Here is a 24,872-nt window from a genome sequence, read left to right as displayed (position 1 = left end):
GAGGAACCTCCATACTGTTTTCCAGAGTGGCTGCACCAGCTTGCATTCCCACCAACAGTGTAGGAGGGTTCCCCTTTCTCTGCATCTCCGCCAACATCTGTCGTTTCCTGACTTGTTAATTTTAGCCATTCTGGCTGGTGTGAGGTGTTATCTCATTGAGGTTTTGATTTGGAGTAAATCAACATTTTAAATCAACAGTCTCCTGGAGACACGGCAAGGTTCATGCCCTGAAAAGTGTGTCCACCTGGTTGCAGAAATCATGAGTCATAGAAATTCTGGAGCTGGCAGGGTTCTCAAAGGCCATCTGGTCAGACTGCCCCTTCTGGAAAGCTCTCAAGTTACCTGCACTAAGCATCAGCTTCCCAGCACCAGCAAGCCTAGCCCCTCAGGGCCAGGCTTGGTTCTTGTCTCAGACACAAATGGCAGAAAGAAGCAGGAGCCCCACACTGAAGGCCACCTCGGGATGTGCATAAGCCAGAAGGGGATGCTGGGTATGTGGTCCTCAGATCGCCACACCAACACCCAGCACCAGTCTTTATTAGCTGCCCCTCCGAATACCACACGCAGCCCAGGCAGGGATACTGGCACAGGTGCATGCAAACCCCGGTCCTTTTTAAGGTAGGGACCTTGCCCAGACAAGGGTCTCGACGGACAACCATACTCAGGGACAGAAATGGGAAGAGGATCAGCAGGGACACTGTCACCCCCGCCCCATGCCCTAGTGCTTCTGCCAGAATGGACCTCCCTCGATGCACACACACACACACACACACACACACCCCCAGAGGTTTTCCTACTTCCATGTGCCTCCTCCCCCTGGAATACCACTTCCTCTGCCCAAATCCTACCCACCCTGACGGAATGGTACACCCTGCAGAGTGACCACCCTCATCTTCCTCCAAACTCCCGCATCTCTTGATGGCCTGAGGTCGCCTCCAGATGGCCTGTGTGACTCTGTGTAGCTGTCCCGTCCCCTTTACTGCACAGTGAGCTCCTGGAGAGGGGGCCTCTCTTACCCCGTTCTCTCTTCCCCACGGGGGCCACCTCCAGAACTGAACCCAGGGTACTCACTAACTGACAGAGCCCTGACATCTAGAACCCAGAATCCAGGGTCCTGTCCAAGACCACCCTGAGACCCACCCCACACACACAGCTACCACCGCAGCATAGCGGCACCCCCTGTGCTAAGAGGCTCTGGACCTCACCTAAAGAGTTGTGTGTGTGTGAATAGTCCCCACGACCTCGCACCCAGTCCCGCCGATGGCAGGACGTCATCACCAGACCTAGTCTCCTGACGGGAGCAGTGTGGGGACGGCGGATGGGAGAAGATGGATAGGGGAGGGTGGATGGTGAGCCCCCCCCCCAAGGGACAGCCGCCACATGTGACCTCAGGCACACCTGTTCTCCTCCTCAGGCCTGCGCTTCCTCATCTCCTCCCGTACAGAATGGGGTAACTGCCCACGATGGTCTCCAACTCCCAGAGACTAGGACCCATTCATCCCTGGAGCACAGGAGGCCGACCTGGGAGCATGTCCAGGGCTGTTCTGAACACAGAGAGCTCACAGGGTCTGGAAAGAACGATGCTCTAAAGAACCGAGCATTGCCCCTTCCAGGCACTGTAGAGACCAAGTGCGGAGAGACAGACCCTGCTTCCCCCCCGGGAGGAGGGGCAGCCTTGGTCTCAGGACACAGGCCTCTGGGAAACCCACCTCCCTGCCCCTCTGCCACACTTACACACATGCTCGTGCACACATGCATGCACTTGCACTCACACCACTCACCACACTCACACCCCCATACACTCAGTACTCGCACTCACACACACCCACATGTGCACACACTCGTGCACTCGCACTCTCACACCACACTCACATACTCATGCCCACTCATGCGCTTGTACTCACACACATGCACACCCACCAGCACACACACTTAAGCATTCACGCTCTCACACACTCATGCTTGCATACTCACCTGCTCTCGCACTCACATACCTGTGCACTCCTGTGTACTCACACTCACACCCTCGTAATCACACACAACTCATGTACTCGCACTCACCCATGCAAACATGCACACACTTGTTCACTTGCACTCAAAGTGGCACACTCATGGACTCACAAACGCACTTGCACTCACATGCACTCACACATATTCACACACACACATTCACTCACCCACCAGGAAGAGCTAGCTCCTCAGTGGCGGGCAGGGGCAGGACCTGGCAGTCAGGAGGACACAACAGGACACTCCCCTGGCTTTCTCTTCAAGCACCCCCAGCCCACCCAGTTCCTCCCATCCAGCGGAGGGGGCGGGGGGAAGGGGCTCACTCATTCTACAGCTGCCTCCTTGCTCCCCCCAGAGGCAATGTGCTGTGTTACCCCCCCCCACCCCCAAGCCCACATCTCAGAGTCCTCAGATCCCGCCTACCCCTCCCATCCCAGCTCCTCCCCTCTCCTCCACTAGGACTCTCCCCACCCAGCTGTGCCTTCACTCTCTCCTTCCAGGAAAACCATCCCTCTCACATCCACAAACCCTCTCTCAGCCTTCCTGTGCCAAATATAAAAATCCCCCCGCTGACTGGTCCTCCATTCCCTGGGATGCCCTAGGTCCGCGCATCCCTGCTCTCAGCCCAGGCAGGCCCTCTCAACCGCTGAGGCAGTTCTACAACCAACCCAGTTCCACAGACACACCACAGCACCCCTCAAAGTCCCACACCACCAATGACCGGGCATGGGGAACGTGTCTGTAACAGGACTGTTCTACACCTCGACTGTAGTAATGGTTAGGTGACCATATGCGTTTGTTTTTGGTTTTTTTTTAGATTTACTTATTTGAGAGAGAGAGCACGTACATGCACACGAAGGGGGGGTTGCAGAGGGAGAGAGAGAATCTCACGCGGACTCACGCTGAGCACAGAGCCTGATGCGGGGCTCAATCCCAGGACCCCGAGATCATGACCTGAGCTGAAATCCAGAGCCCGCTGCCCAACTGAGCCACCCAGGCACCCCGAGACCTTACGCATTTCTCAAACTGCACAACCACCTACTAGACGGGGTGACTCTACCACACGCAAATTACATCTTAATAAAAAGAGGAGGTGAGTCCCAGAGGTACCTCAACCCCTTCATGTCTAGAACATCACCATCTTCCCCCAAACCAGCTCCTCCCCAAAACTAGAAACCTCAGCCCCTAGTATCCAACCAGCCACTGAATCTAGACCCTCTACCTGCACAGATTTCTATTCTCTTGAATCTATGCCTCACATTCCACCTCCCCGTGTCTGCCCCCTTCCCCGCCATCCACCACCTGAGACACAGGCCACGCTCACTTCTCACAAACTGCCTCACTGGCTCCCTGCCTGGCCACCCTGACCTGCTCAGCACACACCAGCCCACCATGGCACCCTCCCCATGGCAACGCCCACTGGCCACCAGACCTTTGCCCCCACTGGGCCTCAGCCTCCCCGCATTTCTCTCCCAGGGAAAAACACCCATCTTTCAGGCCCCAGCAAGCACTCGCCTCCCAGCCTTTCTCCAGCAGAAGCAGCTTGTGCTCCATGCTGAGTCCCCACAGCAGAGGGCCGGTACCCGCTGTGGGTCCTGCATAGTCTGGCCCAGACTGTGCACTTTATCAGGGCAGGGAGCTCACGCTCGCTCTGTCTCTCTCTGTCTCTCTGTCTCTCTCTGGGGGCCCTCTGGGCTGCAGCTGGACTCATGAGCTGGCCTGAACGAAATTCAGCTGAAAATTGCCAGGAGTACAGAGCCAATCCCTCCTGGCTCCTGACCCCAGTGCTGAGAGAAAATGTGTGGAAGCACTGCTCTGCCTCACCCAAACTCACCCAAACCATTAACCGCAGAGCACATGGTGGTCGCTAGACTGCTAACATCCCCCAGGAGTGAGCGCCTAGAAACTTCCACAGCAATTTAGCATCGCCATGCCATGTTTACTGTGCTTTGCAAACACACTGCTCTGCAACAAACTGGGAAAAAATAAAACCCAGTCCTTTGCCACAAGGAGTCTGTGAAGCACTCACCACTGACCCTGCCCCCCACCCCCAACTCCTGCCTCTTCCTGCTGAAATCCTGCTCATCCTCAGAGTGCCCCCCCAACGCTCCTCCTCCAAGAAGCCTTCACAGTTTGCACCCAGAGCCCCTAGTCCAAACCACACTGAGGGCCCTGAGGTGGAATCTGCATCCCCCCCTTACTACAAGTTCCCCGAGTTCAGGGATCCAAGTGCTGTTCATTTCAATATTCCCAATGCCATGCCTGATGCAGTCAATCCATCCGTAGTTGTTCAATGAGGAGTAAAAAACCAGATCCGCCTATGATTCCAGAGTGGGCTTTTCCTCAGGGGCAGGATGTGGAGGGGCACTGACCCTCAGGGTACACAAGGATTTTCCAGGTTTGGACCAAATGTAGCCCCTCTGCCCCAGGCCAGATGGGATAGGAGGATATTAAAACACACACACACACAAGTCTAGGGCTCTTGGGACAAGAGCACAGTCACTATTCTACAATACCCTGACTTGTCAATCTGAGTAAAAAACACTTGGCTCTCTCGTGAATCTTTTCTACATCCACCCACTGAAAATAAATCACTCCCAAGTATGAAGAATAAAAAGACATTTTCAGGGTCATTTCCAACTTTAAATACTCTGTGGGCCCCTGACCTCAAAGCAAGAGGTCAAGGGCTCAGGAGCCTGGAACCCCACAAGGAACAACATGCTTACGGACAGACCAGTGGGTACCCACTCAGCTTTGCAAAGTGCGGGCAGAAGCCCTCTCTCACGTCCTGCACCCAGGGTCCTGGCCCTGTCTCAGAGTCTGTAGACTTCCCCCGTCCCAGAGGCGCCACTCTTGAAGACACGGGCCCTTGAGCTCCCCACACCACTCTCTCCCTTCCACTGGCTCCAAGTTCCTGGCTGTTATTCGGCAGGAATGCACGAACTATTTCCAGATGCCACTGTCAGATCAAGACAACGTTCTATCTAAATATTCCTGTCTAATTTTGCACACAGCTCTTGTTTCAACTGACAAAGATAATGACTCAGTGTCCATGGCTCTTGGCGGAAAATTATCCTGCCAAGTTTGGACTTCTCTAAACTTCTTTTTGAGAAAGGAGAAGTGACCTCTCTGTCCGAATCCTTTTCTAATGGCAACAAAGGGCACCCAGAAGACCACCTAACCGACCAAGGAATGTTACAGGAAAATCCTGATACATACCCACAGGATCAATGAACAAGACAGGGGAATTCATGGGAGGGAGATGCTTGGGATATTCTTCCCTGCTCTATGCAATAATCACTGTTTTTCAGCTGTTCTGCATCCCCATCGATTCGGTACTTAGAACTTTGGGACATAAATTCCAGGTTATATTAAAGGCAAAAAAACCTACACTCAGAAGTAAAGCATCTTTCTCTGCATCTTTGACAATGATGCTTCCATCGACCATAGAGGCACTTTACAAATGATACGTGTCCCCGTGTTGCACGCTCTCCTGGAGGGGCACACAGCAAGTGTAGACATCCCCACACATAGGCTTGAAATGCAGCCACTTACTCTGCACACTCAGGGCCGGCCCCTTTCCACATCACAAGACACAGAAGATGACTAAAGCATCACCTTGTGGATAATGGAGTTGGCCTTTCTGCCAGGGTTTGGAAGCTTGAACTTGTTTGGTCACTATTTAAAAACTGTCCCATGGTTATTTCACATGCATATCCCCAACCCTCTTGCAAAGTCTCAAAGAGAAACCACCAGCCTTCTCCTTCTTCTGCATTCTGGACCCAGCCAATCACTGCCCTGCATCCAGCAGGCAAAGTAAATGCCCATGAGTTTACCTCCTATCGCTCTCCTGTCCCTCCAGGTGTGGAGGTGGGGTCCCTTTGGAATCCCATCTATACAGCTTCTACCCCTGGTTTAGGATGGGGGCACAGCACTACCCTTTGCCTAAACCTCTCAACTACTCATGGGCAGGTCCCAGAACGCCTTTCTGGCAGCACAAAAAGACTCTTCTTAGAGTCTTAGCTCAATGGTTCTCAACCAAGGCGATTTTGCCACTTAGGAGACATTCGGCAACGTCTGGAGAAATTTTTGGTTGTCACACTAGTGTGTGTGTTGGGGTGGGGAGCTGCTTCCAGCATCTAGTAGACAGAGGCCACAGATGCTGCTCTCCATCCTACAACGCACGGGTTACCCTCCCACAGCAAAGAACTGTCCAGCCCAAACGTCAAAAGTCTGAAAACTGGAAAGCCCTGTCTCAGGAGACACACAGGGAAGTGCTCACACCATCCGGGTCACTTTTCCTTTGAGGTGCCCAAGGTTAAGCCAAAAATTCTAATAACCCTGCACTGCCTGCCTTATTTGCAAGGCTGAACAAAATACCCTGAGCCATTGCCAGAGTCTTAACGATGCTGCTCCTGTGAACCTAGAGCACCCCCTTGTCTCAGGAGAAAGTACCTCCTGCCAGGATGACCTGTCCATCCACAGGAGGACAAATGGCAGGCTGGTATCATGCATGCTCATATCCTCTGGCAACCACTTAGGCTTGGCAGGCCCGGCTCTTGCGTCTTCCGTCACGCACACCGAAGGCCCCAGTGAGCACGACATGTGTTCCAATGGGCCTGTGCCCGGCCAGTGGAGAGCCTCTAGCCCTTCAGGAGCCTGGCACCTCTCAGCCACGTGGAGAGCCCCAGCACCCAGACCTGCCCTGGCAGCATTCCCCGTCCCCGAGGCCCACGGGCAGACTGCGTGTGGTAGGGGGCTGGGACTAGGGACAGGCAACAGCTCAGGCAATTTAGCCCAAACCTCTCCCTGGGCCCCCAGGGCCTGAAGAAGCAGGAGGACGGACCCAGGAAAAGCTAACGGATGAAAGGAGCAAGAAGGGCCCCCTTTCCCAAGTACACCCCAAACCCCCACCTAAGAAACCCGACAGCGGGGCCGGGCCACGGGAGTCCAAGTTGTGACCGGAGCCTGCAGCCAGCGGCACGCAGAGCCCCTGCACACAGCGTGGAGGGTCTGGGAGCGAAGACCCTGAGACAGCCGGGAGGGGGAGGAGGCCGGGCGGGCGCCCCGGGGAGGCAGGCGCAGCGGGCGGAGTTGGGCCCGGGGCTGGCGGAACTGCCACGGGGAAGCCGCCACCCAGGAGCGCGACGCGGGAAGGGCGCGCGCGGGTGGAAGGCGAGCCCGGCTGTGCCCCCGGAGCGCGCGGCGGCCGACGCGCCGCAGCCTTACCCTGCGGCCGGAAGCGGAGCTCCGCGGTCACCTTCGCGCCGCCTGCGCGCGCTCGCCAGCCGCAGCGCCGGCGCCCCACGCGCCCCGGATCTGTTTACCTACTCACCCGTGCCCGGGCTCCCGGCGTCCGCGGCCCCGCCCCGCCTCATGGGAGCTCCCATTGGCCGCACCGCCGGGCCGGCCACACGCTGGGCGGTGCGGAGCAGAGCGCTCGGCCTTTGCGCTCGCGCCGCTGCCAATGGGGACCGAGGGCGGAGCGAGGGGAGCCAATGGGAGGCCGTCCAGCGCTCGCGGGGTGGGGCGGGGGAAGCCCCTCCCGCCCTTCCCTCCGCGCTGCCCTTTGCCCTAGTTGGGAAACGCGGGCGGAGGGAGGGGGCGCGGGGACGGGGACGGGACCAGGTTGGGGGGGTAGTGTGTGCCCCGGGACGAACCCTCTGTCAGCTCTCCGCTCCGGCTGGGGCTCACGGGGCCTTTCTTGCCTCCCGCCCTGCCCTCTAGATATTAGTATATCCTGAAATGTGTGTGTGCATACATGCGAACGTGTATGCCTACCCCGCAGTAACCCAAGACGCCAGTGCCTGGGGCATTCGGGTGAGAAGCACGATGCTCCAATAATCCCCCTGAGATTTCCAAAATTCTTCCTAATGACACAGAGACGGCACTTAGTTTTTTTCCACCAGCATGCAAAACCAATGAGCTACCTCTCACCCTTTGCCCCATCCCCATCTATCTGCTTCCATTTTCAGCAAAATTCATGGAAGCATTACCTGTATTCATTTTCTCTACTTCCTTCTCTCCCATTCTGCCTGAACCCATCTGGTCAGCCCTACCCGCGCCGACCCCCAGACCGGTGTACCTGGGACCTCCATGCTGCCAGACCAAGCAGTCAGTTCTCAGGGCTCATCTAAAGGGTCCCTGGCAGGTGACACAGTTGGCCATGCCTTTCTGTCTTCTCAGTGGTTGCCCTGGGGTGTAATTAACATCCTGGTCCAAGTTAGTACGAGCTTAATTTCAATAATACACAGTAACTTTGCTTCTATATAGCCCCATTCTCTACCCCCCCTCCGCCCCGTGTTGGTATTGTCATAAAATTACATTTTTATACATTGTCTGCCCACCCCACAGATTTATCATTATTGCTTTATGCAGTTGTTTTTAAATCAGGCAAAGAAATAAGAGTTACAAACAAAAAATATACTTATACTTATATATTTATATATTTACCTATATAGTTTCCTTTACAGGGTTCCTTATTCCTTCATGCGGATTTGAGTTACTGTCCCTTTATTTCAGCCTAAAGGACACCATTTATTTTTTTACAGGGCAGATGTGCCCTAGTGATGAATGCCCTCCGGGCTTGTTCATCTGACAAGGTCTTAATTTGTCCTTCATTTTTGAAGGATAGTTTTGCTGGATATAAAATGTTTAGTTGACAGGGTTTCTTTTCTTCAGTGCTTTAAACAGGTCATGCCACAGTCTTACGGCCTCCGTGGTTTCTGATGAGAAATCAGATGTTAAACTTATTGAGGATCTTTGTACATGATAAGTGGCTTCTTCCTTGCTGTTTTCAAGGTTCTTTGTCTTTGTCTTTTGACAGTTTAATTACCATGTGTCTAGGTGTTTATCCTATTTCTGAGCTTATTCTATTTGGAGTTTGATATACTTCTTAGACATACAGATTAATGTTTTTCATTAAAATTGGGAAGTTTTCTGCCATTATTTCTTCAAATATTCTTTTTTTTTTTTAAAGATTTATTTATTTATGATCGAGAGAGAGAGAGAGAGAAGGGGGCAACGGAGGGAGAGGGAGAGAAGCGGACTCCCCACTGAGCCAATGTGAGGTTCCATCTCAGGACCCTGAGATCATGACCAGAGCCATAATCAAGAGTCAGACGCTTAATCGACTGACCCACCCAAGTGCCCCTCAAATACTCTTTAGATCCCTCTTTCCTCTTTCTCTTCTCCTTGTGGGACTCCTGTTACATATATGTTGGTATGTTGGATGATATCCCACAGATTTCTGGGGCTGTGTTCATTTTTCTTCAATCTTTTTCCTTTGTTTTCTTCAAAGTAGATCATCTGAATTGATCTTTCTTCAAGTCAAGATGCTTTCTCCTGCCTGCTCAAACCTGCTGTGGAGCCCTGGGGGTGAATTTTTCATTTTAGTTCCTGTTTTTCTCAACTCTAGAACTATCTGGTTATTTTTTATAATTTCTATCTTTTTACTGATATTCTCTATTGGAGGAGATATCATTCTCAAAATTTTATTTCATTATTTAGACATGGTTTCATTTAGCTCTTTAAATATATTTAAAATAGCTGATTTAAAGTCTGGCTAGCAGGAGCACCTGGGTGGCTCAGTCAGTTGAGCATCCAATTCTTGGTTTCAGCTCAAGTCATGATCCCAGGATCCTGGGATCGAGCCCCGAGTTGGGCTCCCTGCTCAGTGGGGAGTCTGCTTCTCCCTCTCCCTTTGCCCCTCATCCCCCACTTGTGTGCTCTCTTTTACTCTCTCTCTCTCAAATAAATAAAATCTTTTAAAAATAAATAAATAATTTTTTTTTTTAAAGCAAGTCTGACTAGTAAGCACAATGTCTATGACATTCTCTATGCTTACTGGTTGCTTTTTTTTCTCTATACATGGGCCATACTTTCTTGTTTCTTTGCCTGTCTCATAATTTTTTATTAAGCACTAGACATTTTAAATAACATAATGTGGCATCTCGAGAAACCAGATTCTCATCGACCCCCAGGGTTTGGTTCCTGCTGCTGCTTATTGTAGCTGTTGTTCTTTGTGTAGTGACTTTTGGAAACTAATTCTGTAAAGTCTGATTTTGTTGTACGTGGCCACTAAGGTCTCTATTCGGTTACCTCAGTGGCCAGCTAATAATAAGACAGAGATTTCCTTGAATGCCTGGAAGCAGCAAATCAGCCAGGCTGTGTGCATGATGGGGCATGCCCTCAACATTGACCTTGGCCATTGACAACACTACCTTCACCTAACTTCCTGCTTGTGTGGAGCCTTGAGATTAGTCAGAAGTGATGTCTTCAGGCCTCCTCAGGCCTTTCCTGAGCACACGCACAGCCCTGACTTAGCGGGGTCCTCCCTAAAACTGAATTTTACACAGAAGTGCACAAATGGGCCTAGGAGAGGGTTCAGGAGTCTGACTAAAGTTTGGTCAAGCAAAGAATCTTCGCCAATCCCTGGGACATTTGGGGTATAAATTAAACAACATGTGGCTAAGAATAAAAACAACTTAAAACTGTGTGACGGTCAAAACCACCAATGCAGAAGCTGCTGTTTCACAGCGGGAACAGGCATGAAGAATAGAGTCACGGCCTGCACCCCTGCTCTCCACAGGCTTCCCTGTGTGCTCGCCCCCCACGCCCAGGGCTCTCAGAGGGTGTGGCATTACGTGAACACACGTCTTTAATAACTATTTCATTTGCTGAATATAAGAAAGTAGGAATTAAAATAAATTGCATTACTGCTGTGAGTCCATGAATTTCTCATAACACCTTCACAAACCACAGTGTGGGAAATGCTGGTTTAAGGTGACCACAAGGTGACCCTGAAACTTTTCCCTGTTTTGAAAAACTTTTGAACATTTGAATTAATGTATTCCAATCTTCTATTAGGTAATATCTTCACATGACTTTCTAAAAACTATTTTTAAAAGGTTTTCAGTGAAGTGTCCCTTGCTCCCACTCTCTCCTGCCCAATTCCCAACCCCAATGCCCCCACACACAAATGTGACCACTACAGTTACATTTCTTATCTCTTTTCAATGTTTCTTTTTAAAGATTTATTTATTTATTTGAGAGAGAGAGCAGCAGGAGCAGATGGGGAGGGCCAGAGGGAGAGGGAGAAACAGACTGCCCGCTAAGGGCAGAGCCTGAGGCAGGGCTCGATCTCATGACCGTGAGATCATGATCTGAGCCAAAATCAAGAGTCGGAGGCTTACCCAACTGAGCCACCCAGGCACCCCTCAATGTTTCTTTATATATATGAGCAAAGACACACACGCACTCATATTCTATGCATTCATATTATATACACTCTGTTGTTTTTTCATTGAACAATATAGCCTGAAACTTTCCAAATTTGTACACAGAGAAGCATCCTCACTCTTTTTTCAGTATTATGTTATGTGGATGAGCCAAAATTTCTTTAACTAGTCTCCCACTGATGAATGTGCGGACTGTCTCTACTCTTTTGCTATTTCAAACAGTACTGCAGTTAATAACCCTGTTTTCGAAATGTGATTAGCCTGGACCTCCATGAGGCTGGGTGGGCGGGCAGAGAGCGTTGTGCCAGGACAGAGCCCACAAGTGCCCCTGCTGTGCCCAGAGGCCTGACATGCATGATTCACTGACTCCAAGACTAATCACACAATCCCCCAAACACCCAGTGGTGAAAACAGATCATTTCCAGAGCACCGGAGATGCACCATCACACACCACAATCTGAGGAGGTCACCAGACTTGGGAAAATCCAACCCAGTCCTGCTAAGAGAGTGACTTCAAGGAATCCCCAAGCCTGTTCAACGAAGGGAAGACTAATGACTGTATTTAGCCAACTGCACAATTGGAAGTAATTAAGCACATTACAGAAGAGGCTCAGCTCCCTGTGACTGGAGACAGCCTGGCCCAACCCATGAATCACATCTGCCCATGCTTGCAGCACGCGTCCCACTTCTCAATAGGGTATTATTTCTCTTTTTCAGATGAATTTCTTGTCAACACACCATCACATATGGACATTAGCCAAGTAAGCCTAATTGTTGGTTTGACTTTTTTTCTATTTTTACACTACAGTAAAATGCACAGATCTTAAGACTATAGGTCACCAGTTTGTACAAATGAATATATGATGTAACCAACACCCTGATTAAAATGCAGAACAATTTCTCTCCCTCCAAAATGTTCCTCCATGCCCTCTTCCCAATCACTCCCCACCTCACCCCAGGCAACTGTTCTAAGTTGATTTTGTTAAGGAGAAATAGCTAATTATATGACAGGAATTGGGAAGTAGCATCCTCTGAATCAAAAAAGGGTGTGTAATTCATTCTCCTGTCCTTAAATTCTCGAGTTAGTGTGGGAAGCCATCCTGGTTGCTGAGTATGTATTTGACTTTGTTCTCCCTCAGCCACTGGATACTTTCTTAAAACTTTTTTGGGGGGAGGGGGGCACCTAGGTGGCTCAGTCGGTGAAGCATCTGCCTTTGGCTCAGGTCATGATCGAGCCCCACCTTGGGCTCCCTACTCAGTCCCTTCCCCCACCCCGCTCATGCTATCCATCTCTCTCTCTCAAATAAATAAATTAAATATTTAAAAAAAAATTTTTTGGGGGGCGCCTGGGTGGCTCAGTTGGTTGGGCGACTGCTTTCGGCTCAGGTCATGATCCTGGAGTCCCTGGATCGAGTCCCGCATCGGGCTCCCTGCTCGGCGGGGAGCCTGCTTCTCCCTCTGACCCTCCCCACCTCATGTACTCTCTCTCTCTCATTCTCGCTCTCTCAAATAAATAAATAAATCTTTAAAAAAAAATTTTTTTTTTAATTATTTAGAGTAGTTTCTAGCTTTGGGCCCCAAGTTCATAGACTAGAGAAGCAGCAACATGCTGGAAACTGGAAGCCATGAGCGGAGCCTAACCGTATGTGGGCGACTCGAACCCTGTCCCTCTGAGACATACAGAACCAGGGTTGAGACAGGAGGGCTGTGAAGGGGGAGTTCAGGAAGGAGAAGAGCCGTGTGCCCAAGGCAGGGAGGAGGCCTACAAGGAAAAGAACTCCAGCCTGGAGGTGAGGGCAGCCCAAAGGCACACGCAAGACTCCACTTTGCCAATGACCAAGGAGGTTGAAGGTCAGTGTGAACTTTCAGTCAAGAGCAGAGAGAGCCTGGCTCCTTTGGGGGAAACAAGCAATCCCTGATGGAGAGGTGGGAACCTTCTAGTCTGGGGAGGGCAGAATGTCCCACTGGTAACTGAACTTGGGGTTTTAGTTTCTTTTTCCGTGCCAGTGCAAGAGATGATGTCACACAGTCACCTTGGTCATGGCAAAGCATTTCACACAGTCGCTCCCACCCCAAGAACCCCAGGGGTGTGTGCGGTGGGGAAAGGGTATGCAGGAAGACAGTGGTAGGAGCGAGGGCAGATAACGGTGGGTGTATCAGCTGACAGAAAAGCTCCCTGCCTCCTGGTGCTATGGGCCCCAGGGAAGGGTAAAAGTCAGGAGTTCTGCATCCATAGGGATACCTCGAGGTACCTCTTACCCAGAGTCCCTGGGGCAGTGGGTGCCTGGGTGGGGAGTGGGGAGCTATGAATTTAACGGAAGGGCAGAGCTCTGAGATCACTGCTCTGGACCACAGGGAGGGGTACTGCTCGCCAAGCTCAGAGTGACAGCAGGGCAACTGTCCTTCCTGAGGAGTCACAGGGACCTGGAGACTCGTTTGATGGCCAGACGAGAGACCAGTGCTCCCCGCTTGCATCTGAAGGTCAGACTGACTTGGGCCCCTACTATGGGCTAAACTTGCTGCTAATCAGGCAAATAGGGAATTAAGCCAGTTCTCTTTTTTTTAAGAATTGATTTATTTGAGAGAGAGAGAGATAATGAGAAAGAGCACGAGGTGGGGTAAGAGGGAGAAGCAGGCTCCCCGCTGAGTAGGGAGCCCGATGCGGGACTTGATCCCAGAACCCTGGAATCATGACCTGAGCCGAAGGCAGATACTTAACCGACTGAGCCACCCAGGCGTCCCTAAGCCAGTTCTTCATGGGGGAAAATACAAGGCAGGATCGCCCTGCACCCTGACTTTGTGGGGCAATTTAGGTCTCACCTGACCCCAAGATAGCAGCAACTTCTAGAACTTGTGCTCCAACTAACTTGGGCTGCCACACCCCTTGGCTTTCTGCTTCTGGGGCTTTGCTCTTACTGCTCCCCAGCCTCCCGTGCCCTCCATTTCACGCCTGTGAGTCTTACGCTCCTACTCGCTCTCTAAGCCTAATTCCAGTGTTACTGATGCCTCTCTGGTCCCCTCAGCCAGATGCAATCAGTCTCCTTTAACTTTCATAGGACTTTGTTTTAGCATGTGCATGCCTCTTTTTCACATTACATCTAATGGTGTATTGTAGTTAGGAGCCAACTCATCTTTTTTATATCTAATACATTGTAAGCTGCATGACTTGATATTTCCCATAGTGTCTTGTTCCTAGAAAGTACCCCTAAATTTAAAAAAAAAAAAAGTGGGGCACCTGGGTGGGCCAGTCAGTTGAGCGTCTGACTCAATTTTGGCTCAGTTCATGATCTCAAGGTCCTGAGACGGGGCCCAGAGTTGGGCTCCATGCTCTGCACAGAGTCTGCTTCTCTCTCTCTGTCCCTCCCCTTGCTTGTGCGCACCCGTGTGAGCTCTCTCTTGAATAAATAAATAAATAAAATCCTAAAACAATTGCTACCAAGATGCGGTAGCCATTGGGAATGTCTTTCCGACACCTCTTATCCTCCTCCTGTGTAGTCACCACCAGTGCCAGAGGCCTTGGCCTCACCCAATTCCAGGCATGGTCCCCTCTGGTCTAATAAGCCGATCTCAACCCACTTGCCACAGGGATAGGTTTTTTTGAGGCTGAGCCGATCAGCATATGGATGGCATGCCCATAGCAGTTGGCCCTGGCTGGTCCAATCAGAATGAATTTCAGGACTTGTGCTCAGTGGCTACGGGAAGCAATAGCCCCACGCTCTCCAGGCTCATTGTCAAGAAATTCCAACTAAGTTGTTCAGTTCCAACGGAGCTGCTGTTCACAAGCATCTGGCACCAGGAAGAAAGCCAGCCTAAAGGGAATCTGGCCCACAAAGTAGGACAGGGCAGAGAGAATCAGACAGATGGCGTTGAGCCCTGGCTAAACCATATTGGAAGCTTGCCCTAACAGTTACCTTTTAAGCCATGTGAACCAATAAATTCTCTTCATGGTTTTTCCTACTTGCCACCCAAAGCATCATCCTAACCATTGTACTGGGAATGCAGCACCGCGGTGAGTATTGTGGGTTCACACACGTGCACACTCACAGGCCACCTTACTAAGGAGGGGAAACCCCCCCCACACACCTCCTTTGGTAACAATTACTAAGACATGAAACTGATGTCTTTTAATAATTTTCTGTTTTAAAAATGATTTTGGAGCACCTGGGTGGCTCAGTCAGTTGGGCTGACTCTTGGTTTCCGCTCGGGTCATGATCTCACAGTTGTGAGATCAAGCCACATAACAGGCTCTACGCTCAGTGCTTAAGACTTTCTCACTCTCGGGGCGCCTGGGTGGCTCAGTCATTAAGCGTCTGCCTTCGGCTCGGGTCATGATCCCAGGGTCCTGGGAACGAGTCCTGCATCGGGCTCCCTGCTCAGAGGGAAGCCTGATTCTCCCTCTCCCACTCCCCCTGCTTGGGTTCCCTCTCTCGCTGTGTCTTTCTCTGTCAAATAAATAAAAAAATCTTTAAAAAAAAAAAAAAAAGACTTTCTCACTCTCCCTCTGCCCCTCTCCCAGTTTGTGCACTCTTTCTCTCATAAATAAATAAATAAATAAATAAATAAATAAAATCTTTTTAAAAATTATTATGCAATTTTAACCCGAATTCGTAAGAATATCTCAGACTCTAGCAACTGGTAACAAATTGTAAAATATTTTTCCTTTAAAAAAATTTATTGTTTGTGACACTTTTTAGTACTTAAATTAATAAAATCAGCTTTAGTTTTAAAGTTTATTTTTTTTTTAGTAATGTCTACACCCAATGTTAGGCTTGAAACCATGACCCCAAGATCAAGAGTCATATGCTCTTCCTACTGAGCCAGCCAGGCACCCTAAAGTCAACTTTTACCTTAATGTGAAGTTTGTATTTTCAACATTTTCCTTAAAAGGTGAAATGGGGTTCTAATACTTGAGAGGAGATACTGACCTTTTCTTGACTAATCCCATGCTTTGACACTATTTACAACTTTAAGATTTTCCAACCTGCTTGTTCACTTGCTTTCTTGGCAAGCGTCCCCGAGCGTCTTCTCTAGGGGCCCAGCTCCTTGTGAGCTGGGACCACGTCTTATGTCTCTTTCGTAACTCCCTGCCATCAGGAGCCCCAGAGCTTCCCAGGCGCTGGTGGACAGCCCGAGGAAATTTCTACAGCAGCTGCTTGGCCGCGGCCCCCCCACCTGGGACCTGGCCCACGAGTCCTACCAGCCCAAGGACACTGAGCCTGGCACTGGTCAGGCCCTCGGTCTATTTATGACTTTTTATCTCAGGGTTTGTGCCTCAGCACTTTGTACTCAGGAAACCTCCCCCTCTCCACACCAGTCAACATACATGCTTATCTGGAACAGAGGAAAACAGTGGGTCCGATAAACTCTCTTCCTCCACGGCTGCCTGGATGGCCCCAACATTTCCAGGCTTTCAGTTGGAGTCTTAAATCCTTTGACTGAAATGAAGGATGTTTCTGACATTCAGACAAGATAGCTTTATGACCCTGATGAGCTTACTCCTGGATCTGTTTCTTACGTGCTTCTCTTCACTGGGGAACATCTATCACCCTGGGGGGTGGTGGGGAGACCTCTTCCTCACTCACACCATCCATACTCCTGAGCTCTGAGCATCAACCCCCCAAGTGCCTGTGGGAGCCACTCAGGGAAGAGCTGAGTCCATGAGGGCCCAAGAGCCCCAGGGGCCTGAGGAGCTGGCCCATTTCTACCCCAGCAGCAGCGCTCTCTCCTCCCAGACACGGAGTGAGAACAAGGGGCTAGGAGCCAGAGAACAGAGCAGAGCTCTCCCATGACACCAGGTCCCTTAGCTACATTACAGATCTCTCGGGCCTCAGTGTTCTGAGGTGCCAAATACCTGACTACCTACTTAATCCTTAATTTTACTTTATGATATTATGATTTTTTTTTTTTTTTAGCAATGGCTAGGTTTATTTCGTAACTCAGATGTCAGCTGAAGCCTCCCTAAATAAAATAGGTTCACATGTCCCCTCCACTTCCTATAGAACTCCAAATCCTCCCCAAAAGTTTGGCCAGGGCAGAAGGCGGGAGGAGGCTCCCATCCACACGGTCACCTCCGGTGCTGAGCTCTGGCAGCTGCCAAGTCCCATCAGTCTGTGGGCCATCCTGCCATCTGTGTGCTCTCCCTGTCCAGAACTGGGCCAAGCCTTTAGGGGAATGGAGGAATCTATCCAACAGTTGCACGGTCACCATTGGCTCTTTGGCCATCCCATCCTCAGGACTTCTACCAGCTGACTCCCCTCATGGGGTGGTCCAGCTTTTCCCTGTCCTCCCCTGCCTACCTCTCTTCCTTAACTCCGTTACAGATGGCTTCTGGAACACCAAATCCTCACTCTCTTCTGTGCAGTCCTGTGTTCCTCTACCACTCCTCCTGCCACACTCTGCCATCAGACTCATCAGGGTATAGCCCTCCTGCTCAGCAAGATCTATCTTCCTGAGGTAGCAGGCAGCCATGGCTGTTGATGTTTTTTTCTCACTTGATCGAAACGGCAAGACAATTTCTGCTAAATTCTTGACACAGTGACAATTCCATTTCTTAGAAAGCAGAGAAAATGAAGAGGAGCACCATTTCAGAAAAAATTCCACACAACTGGGGGCGCCTGGGTGGATCAGTCGTTGAGGGTCATCCTTCGGCTCTGGTCATGGTCTCGGGGCCCTGGGATCAAGCACCCATCGGGCTCCCTGCTCAGCAGGGAGCCTGCTTCTCCCTCTGCCTCTGCCCCTGCTTGTGTTCCCTCTCTTGCTGTGTCTCTCCATGTCAAATAAATAAATAAATAAATCTTAAAAACAACAACAACAACAACAACAACAAATTCCACACAACCAGGGGCGTCTGTGTGTAAGGTGAAGTGAGAGAAAGCTTGTGGTCATCCAGGAGTCTGGGACAGCTGGGGAGGGCCTACTGGACAGTGAAGTGTGTGCCAAGACTTAGGACAGAGAATCCCACGATATTTGGAAAAAGGTAGGTGTGATTGAGCCCCTGATCCAAGAAGAAAGGAAAGACAGCTCAAGCAGGACTGAACAAAGTTATAAATTGCAGATGGTGCCAAAGGGGGAAAAGAGGAGAGCAGGTACACCATCAAACACAACAGTAGGTAGGTGAATGGGTCAGCAGGGTGTTCCTTTGCACACCCATTGGCAAAAGCGCTGGCATCTTCATCATGGGACTTCTGAGGTTGCCCTGGGAGACGTGGCCATTCCACAGGGCAGGTTTTCATGGGCCAGGCCTGGGTAGCACAGGCTCTTCCGCTCAGGCACCATTGGCTGAACTCAATCACACAGCCACCCAAACACGGGGATCTGGGGGATGTAGTCCAGGTGTGTGCTCAGAACCTGGAGAAGAACTTGGATTTTGTCCAGCGGTTGGCAGTCTCTGCCGCACGCTCCTTCCACTTTCCTTATGAGGGAGAAAGAGAAACCAGGGTGGAAAATGGAAGAACCATACTGGCAAGAAGAACTGAAGCTCCGAGGACAGAAGGAAGCAGCAGGACAGCACGGGATGAAGGTACCAAGGGGCCTTGCAACAAGCTGAGCTCCTCGTGGACGAACTCGAATGCCAGAAGTGCTGCTGGAGAACCGAAGAGACAGAGAGTCACCCTGATTTTCAAAAAGGCTAGGAAACTGGAATCGAAGAAGCATCCGTCTCAAACATTCTGAAGGAAAGCATTGGCCACAGAGAGCCAGCATGTGGTCCAGGCTAACTTCCTGTCCTCTCTTGAAAGAATTCACCTTAACGATGTTCACATCCTTAGACTTACTAATACTCCTTCAGGAATCAATGCAAATTATAAACAAAGCTATTTTGGACCAACACATGTTACCATCGCTTTATAATAGCAAAAAAGTTAGATACAACCCCAAAAGTACAGCAGTAGGGGGATGGTTGTGCAAATTATTAGTCATTAATATAATGAACTATGATATAGCCTTTAAGACTGTTTTGGAAGAATGTTTATAAGAGAAAGTACTTATGAAATACTGGGTTTTTTTTGTTTTTTTTAGTTCTTTAGATTTTTATTTATTTGACAGAGACACAGCGAGAGAGGAAACACAAGCAGGGGGAGTGGGAGAGGGAAAAGCAGGCTTCCCGCTGAGTAGGGAGCCCGATAAGGGGCTCGATCCCAGGACCCTGGGACCATGATCTGAGCGGAAGGCAGACGCTTAACCATCTGAGCCACCCAGGTGCCCCTTATGAAATACTGTTAATGAAAAAAATCGGGATGCAATTATCAGAGAACGTATACACTCAGTGATGTGAAAGGTATCACCACAGAAGGAAAATGAAGGCAATGTGCTGAACCATGAATGCTAGTTGTCTCCAATGGCAGGATTATTGGTCATTGTTAATATCCTCAACGTGCTTTCCTGCATTTTGCCACAGTGGGTATGAATGACTTTTACAAATAGAAAAAAAAATTTTTTTTTCTTTAAAAAACAATCACCAGGCTGGCAGAGCAGGGCAACTGCATGTACACGGAACGTGTGGATTTCACAAGGCATCTGGCAAAGTCCAACACTATGAAAGTGCAATTTGATCTCTATATGCACAGGTGGTTGATAAGCACTGAATGAGCATCCCCAATCTAGACTTGGGTCTCCAGTGGCAGGAGCAGCCCCTATTCTGCTCAGATTATTTGCCTATGTGTCAGGAAGACCTCTAGATGCACACTGTCCCATGTGGTATCCGTTAGCCATATGTGACTACTAACATTTAAGCAAAGTTAAATACAATTTATAATCCAGTTGCTCGGTTGCACTAGCCTTATTTCAGGGGTTCACTGGCCACCTAGGTATGTACCATAGTGTGCAGCTTAGCTGTACGCATTCCATCACCATAGAACACTCTACCAGAAAATGCTGATCCAGGGGTAATGCCTGTCAATTTCACAGAGGACACCAGCCTTCTCCTTCACCACCAGCCTGGGCTGGTGCAACGACACAGGTCTAGTCAGATTAACTTAAACAGATGAAAACATACGATCCTCAGTGGAGGCTCCAAAATACACCTGCAGACGTACGGGAGAATTGTGGGGGAATTAATTTTGGTTGCAGACCAGCCCTATATGGATCTGTGGGGTAACACAGCTTCCCCAAACAATGCACTCTTGAGTTGAATTAATGAAGTAGAGGTGTTGGAACAAGGGTCAGATCACACTGAGAATGCCAGTGTTCTTCCGTCAGTTGTGTTTTCAGAACTAGAATTGGCTCTAATGATTAAAGAGAAAAAAGAAATTTGCGTCACTAGGCACTGCTATTGGTTATAAGCAGACCACAGCTGCGCAGGAGAGGAAAGCCTGTTAAGAGCCCAGCAGCTAGATTTTAGCGGTTTTGTGCCTTGTTTACCAAATGATGAGTCACAGGGGTAAAAAAAAAAGGGTGAGCCTGGTGAGAAACCAGGGCTTGGCGGGGGACAGGGCAGAGCTGCAGCCCAGTAATCAAGTGAGGCTGAAGGTTCTAGAGCAATACCACTGGAGCTATGAAAAACAGCTGTCATCAAAAGACTTGATGGAAAAATTTTGTTATTGTGCATTGAACATTTTTATCCTGTAACCTTGTCCAAAAAAGGAAAATTCTTCTGTTTTTTGATAATGCATGTTTTCCTACAAGTGTAACTATCAAATGATAGTAGAGTGGACAGAACTGTGTTTGGTTTTGAATATCTCAGTGCAAAAGGGCTGCCAAAGTACCTAAGTCAAGAGAAAAGGGAGCAAAATGGATAAAGTTCCAGAAACAAAGGCGACCAGAGGATGTCGGAACTGAAACTGATGTGTGTACACCAGGGAGGAAGGGGAGGGACAGGAATTGGGCGGCAGCTTGAGACAGGGAAGGACTTTCCAACAGATCGAGGTGACATGGGCCGCAGGAAGCAGCACCGGGGTGGGGGGGGGGTGTATTCCAGAGCCAGGCTGACCTGAGTTTGCATCCTGGTGCTTTCTAGCCATGTGACCTCAGGCAGATTACTTAGCTCTTCTAAACCTCAGTTTCTTCAAACACAGGAGTTAAGGATGCTCCCGTAGTGTTACTGTAAGAATTAAATAAGATAATGCGGGGCGCCTGGGTGGCTCAGATGGTTAAGCATCTGCCTTTGCCTCAGGTCATGATCCCAAGGTCCTGGGATCGAGCCCCGCATCGGACTCCCTGCTCGGCAGGGAGCCTGCTTCTCCCTCCCTCTACTGCTTGTGCTCTCTCACTCTGTCAAATAAATAAAATCTTAAAAAAAAAGATAATGCATGCTTAGTGCTTTGACGGCACCCGGCATGCAGCAAACCCTTCCCCACTGTTACCTACTACCTGGGGTGGGGACAGAGCACCTCGTCACTGGATATCCCTGCAGAATCTGCATGATCGCTAATGGGAAGAGTCACAAGACAGACTGCTGCATGGTTAGGAGGTGTTGTGCTGATACAAGCAACCCGGAAGTTAAAAGGGATCATGTGAAAAGGTCCTATGGTTGATCAGTCTGATCAACGCTGGAACAACCAAAGTTGAACAGTTTCTTGACCCTGTGCCTTCTCTGAGCCTTTAGTATCTGACCTCGAACTTTAAGTGCCCCATAATGCTTGGCCACAGAGCCCATTCTCATGGAACATCATGAAGGAAGAGAGCATTTTGAACATACTTCAGAAAACATTGAATTCAATCACTTTTGAGGTCCTTTAGGACTCTGGCATCTGAAAAAGTTATGAATTTCTTTTTTTTTTTTTAAAGATTTTATTTATTTATTTGAGAGAGAGAGTGAGAGAGAGAGCACAAGAGGGGGGAGTGGGAGAGGGAGAAGCAGACTCCCTGCTGAGCAGGGAGCCCGATGCGGGACTCGATCCCAGGACCCTGGGATCATGACCTGAGCCGAAGGTAGTCACTTAACCAACTGAGCCACCCAGGCGCCCAAAAAGTTATGAATTTCAAATGCAGTTTACATTTGAATGTTTCCAAGTTACTGTTTATTGAGCACTTACCAGGAGCCAGGCACTGCTTTAAGCCGTTTAGATACAAAAAGCCATACGATCCTCACAGCAAACTCATGACATTCTCCCTCATCCCCTTTTTACGGGAGAGATACTGAGGCCAGGATGAGGCCAGTTTGCCCGAGGTCACAGAGCTAACACAAGGTGGAACCAGGAACATCACCGGCCTACTCCTTCAAAGCCCTATGTGAGCAAAAACTGCTGATTTTTTGTGTATCATTGGGCTGACTATATATGATGATGAATACTTAGGACAAAAACCAACATGGGGTTGGCATTACAGGTAAGAGGGAAGGAACATGGTGCAGCAGCCAGGAGTCTGGGGCCTTGAGGACTATTCTTACAATTTTCAATGGCACGATCTTTGTACTGACCAACACTGGAGCCGGCTCTTTGGGCCAGGTGGCTGAAAGGTTGTTGGGGGAGGAGAGGCTAAAAGGAGGGGAGGGGATTATCTGTGTTACATGGCCATAGGCTTCCTTTCTCATTGCTAGAGGTGATGAGAAACAAGAGCCTAGGCTTGTGTGAAATCCACATACGCCCCTTTACCGCCAGCTTCGTGCACGACGAGATAAAGGGGACGTGGAGTTCCTCTGCTCCGTGTCTCGCCTCCCCCCTTCCCTGCATGGTAACGAGGTGTGACTTTCCAGTAAGGAGTGCAGGGTGCCCTCCCCTCGCAGGCAAGGCAAGGAGAACTAACCCTTACAGGGTAAGGCTGAGAATCTGGAAAACTGGCTTCTGGCCTCAGCTACGCATGATGATAAGCGAGGCTCATTCACTGACCTCATCAATCCCTGCCCTGGGATCAGGCTCCAGCCTGGGCCTGTGACTGTTTCAGGCCTCTCCTGGCTCCCCAGCTCAGGGCAGGGTGCACTGCCAGCCAGAGACAGGACAGAAACCTTGAGCAGCAGGTGGAACCTCGCAGCCTGGCTCCTGGAAGACTCTGCTGCCCCCGTGTGGCCATCCCACCCAGGCGCTAAAGGAAGGAGACAGTCCAGGCACACGGAGGCGATGCAGGGCCAGAGGGAAAGTGGTCCAAGGACAGTTGAGTAAATTAGGGTACTCACTATAATGTTAATATCAACCACTTTGAAACTATTTCCTTTATGTTTGATGACAATAAATATGAAAGCAAAAAACAAACAAAAAACAAAGGACAGTTGAAATGAAAGCCCCCAGATGCAGGCAGCAGTCCCCCCAACATTTTGGTTCAGGACCCCTGTACACTCATGAACATTCCCCAGGACTCCAAAGGCCTTCTGTTATGTGGAATAATTCTATCCTATTTAGAAATCACAGCTGAGAATTTTTTTAAAGTAGGGATGTATCTAATTCCTTTTAAAAATAACAATAATGTTTTATGTTAGCAAAAATAGCATGGTTATGAAAAATAGCTATATTTTGATGAAAAGAGCGGCACTTAGTTACATTTTTGCAATGCTCTTTAACAGAACACAAGAGTCTAGTAGAAGACAGCTGGGTTCTCCTCCCTTTCACATTCAATGCCTTTTGATACTGCATCAGGCAGCTTCTAGAAAACTCCAGCGCACACTCATGTGAGGAGAACGCACAGGGCGAGAGTATCTTAGCATTATTATCACACACTTTTGACTTCGTGGGCCCCGGGACCACACTGGGATCCAGCCCCGGTGGGGCCACCGGGAAGGAAGGTGGCCTGGTGAGGGGGCAGCCCCCTGCCCCCCCTTCCTTTCGCCCGGACTCACCGGCTTTCAGGCTGAGTGGCAGCCCAGGCCTCTGCTCCAAGAGCAAACTGTAGGAACAAACATTTCTGGCATGGGTGTCTGTGAAGAGCCCAAGCTCCATGGCACCCTCGTCTCCCTCCTCAGGCTTCCCTCCCGGGAGATGGTAGAGCCCCACATGACACAGGGAACCTGGCCCCTCCTGCTTGTCCTACCAACACAGGGATACTCAAGAGCAGAGGTATACAGGCAGAATCCATGACTCCTCTCAGTTTCCTGCGGCCCCAGAGAGGAGCACCCTTCCTGTGCCCCCATGATGGGCACGGAAGCCAACAGACAGGCAGGGACAGAGAGACTGATGAGGTCCCACAGTTGGGACAGGTGGATGTGGTGCGGCTCCTACGGTCAGAGGTCACCTCAGTCAAAACCAAAGCAGACCAACAATGAACAATCCAAAAAGGAAATTAAGAAAATAATGCCATTCACAATAGCATCGAAAAGAATGAAATGCTTGGGAAGAAACTTAAACCACAGAGGCAAAAGACTTGTACACTGGATGGTCCTCTCAATTGATGCAAAAAAAGCATTTGACAAAACACAACATCCTTTCCTGATTAAAACTCTCCAGAGTATAGGGATAGAGGGAACATTCCTCAAGTTCATAAAATCCATCTATGAAAAACCCACAGCAAATATCATCCTCAATAGGGAAAAGCTGAAAGCCTTTCCCTTAAGATCAGGAACACATCAGGGGCGCCTGGGTGGCTCAGATGGTTAAGCGTCTGCCTTCGGCTCAGGTCATGATCCCAGGGTCCTGGGATCGAGCCCCGCATCGGGCTCCCTGCTCGGCGGGAAGCCTGCTTCTCCCTCTGCCTCTGCCTCTCTCCCTGCTCATGCTTTCTCTCTCTCTCTCTGTATCTCTGTGTCTCAAATGAATAAATAAAATC

The 24,872-nt window shown here is 49.8% G+C and overlaps 2 protein-coding genes across 4 annotated transcripts in view; one reads left to right on the top strand and one right to left on the bottom strand.

The window, feature by feature from the left end:
• COQ8A (coenzyme Q8A) overlaps nucleotides 1-7,350 on the bottom strand; it is a 40,505-nt gene extending 33,155 nt beyond the window's left edge. Inside the window, exon 1 of the mRNA XM_081824464.1 lies at nucleotides 7,237-7,350. The gene's annotated coding sequence lies outside the window, so the exon portion shown is untranslated. The remainder of the gene's footprint in view (nucleotides 1-7,236) is intronic.
• Nucleotides 1-24,872, top strand: part of CDC42BPA (CDC42 binding protein kinase alpha) — a 727,403-nt gene that overhangs the window by 644,022 nt on the left and 58,509 nt on the right. The window lies entirely within an intron of this gene.

This window comes from Leptonychotes weddellii, chromosome 6 (assembly GCF_054177405.1).
Source record: "Leptonychotes weddellii isolate Sample4059 chromosome 6, ASM5417740v2, whole genome shotgun sequence".
Classification (NCBI taxonomy): domain Eukaryota; kingdom Metazoa; phylum Chordata; class Mammalia; order Carnivora; family Phocidae; genus Leptonychotes; species Leptonychotes weddellii.
The sequence above is the reverse complement of the archived record's forward strand: the minus strand, read 5'-3'. Positions and strand labels throughout refer to the sequence as shown.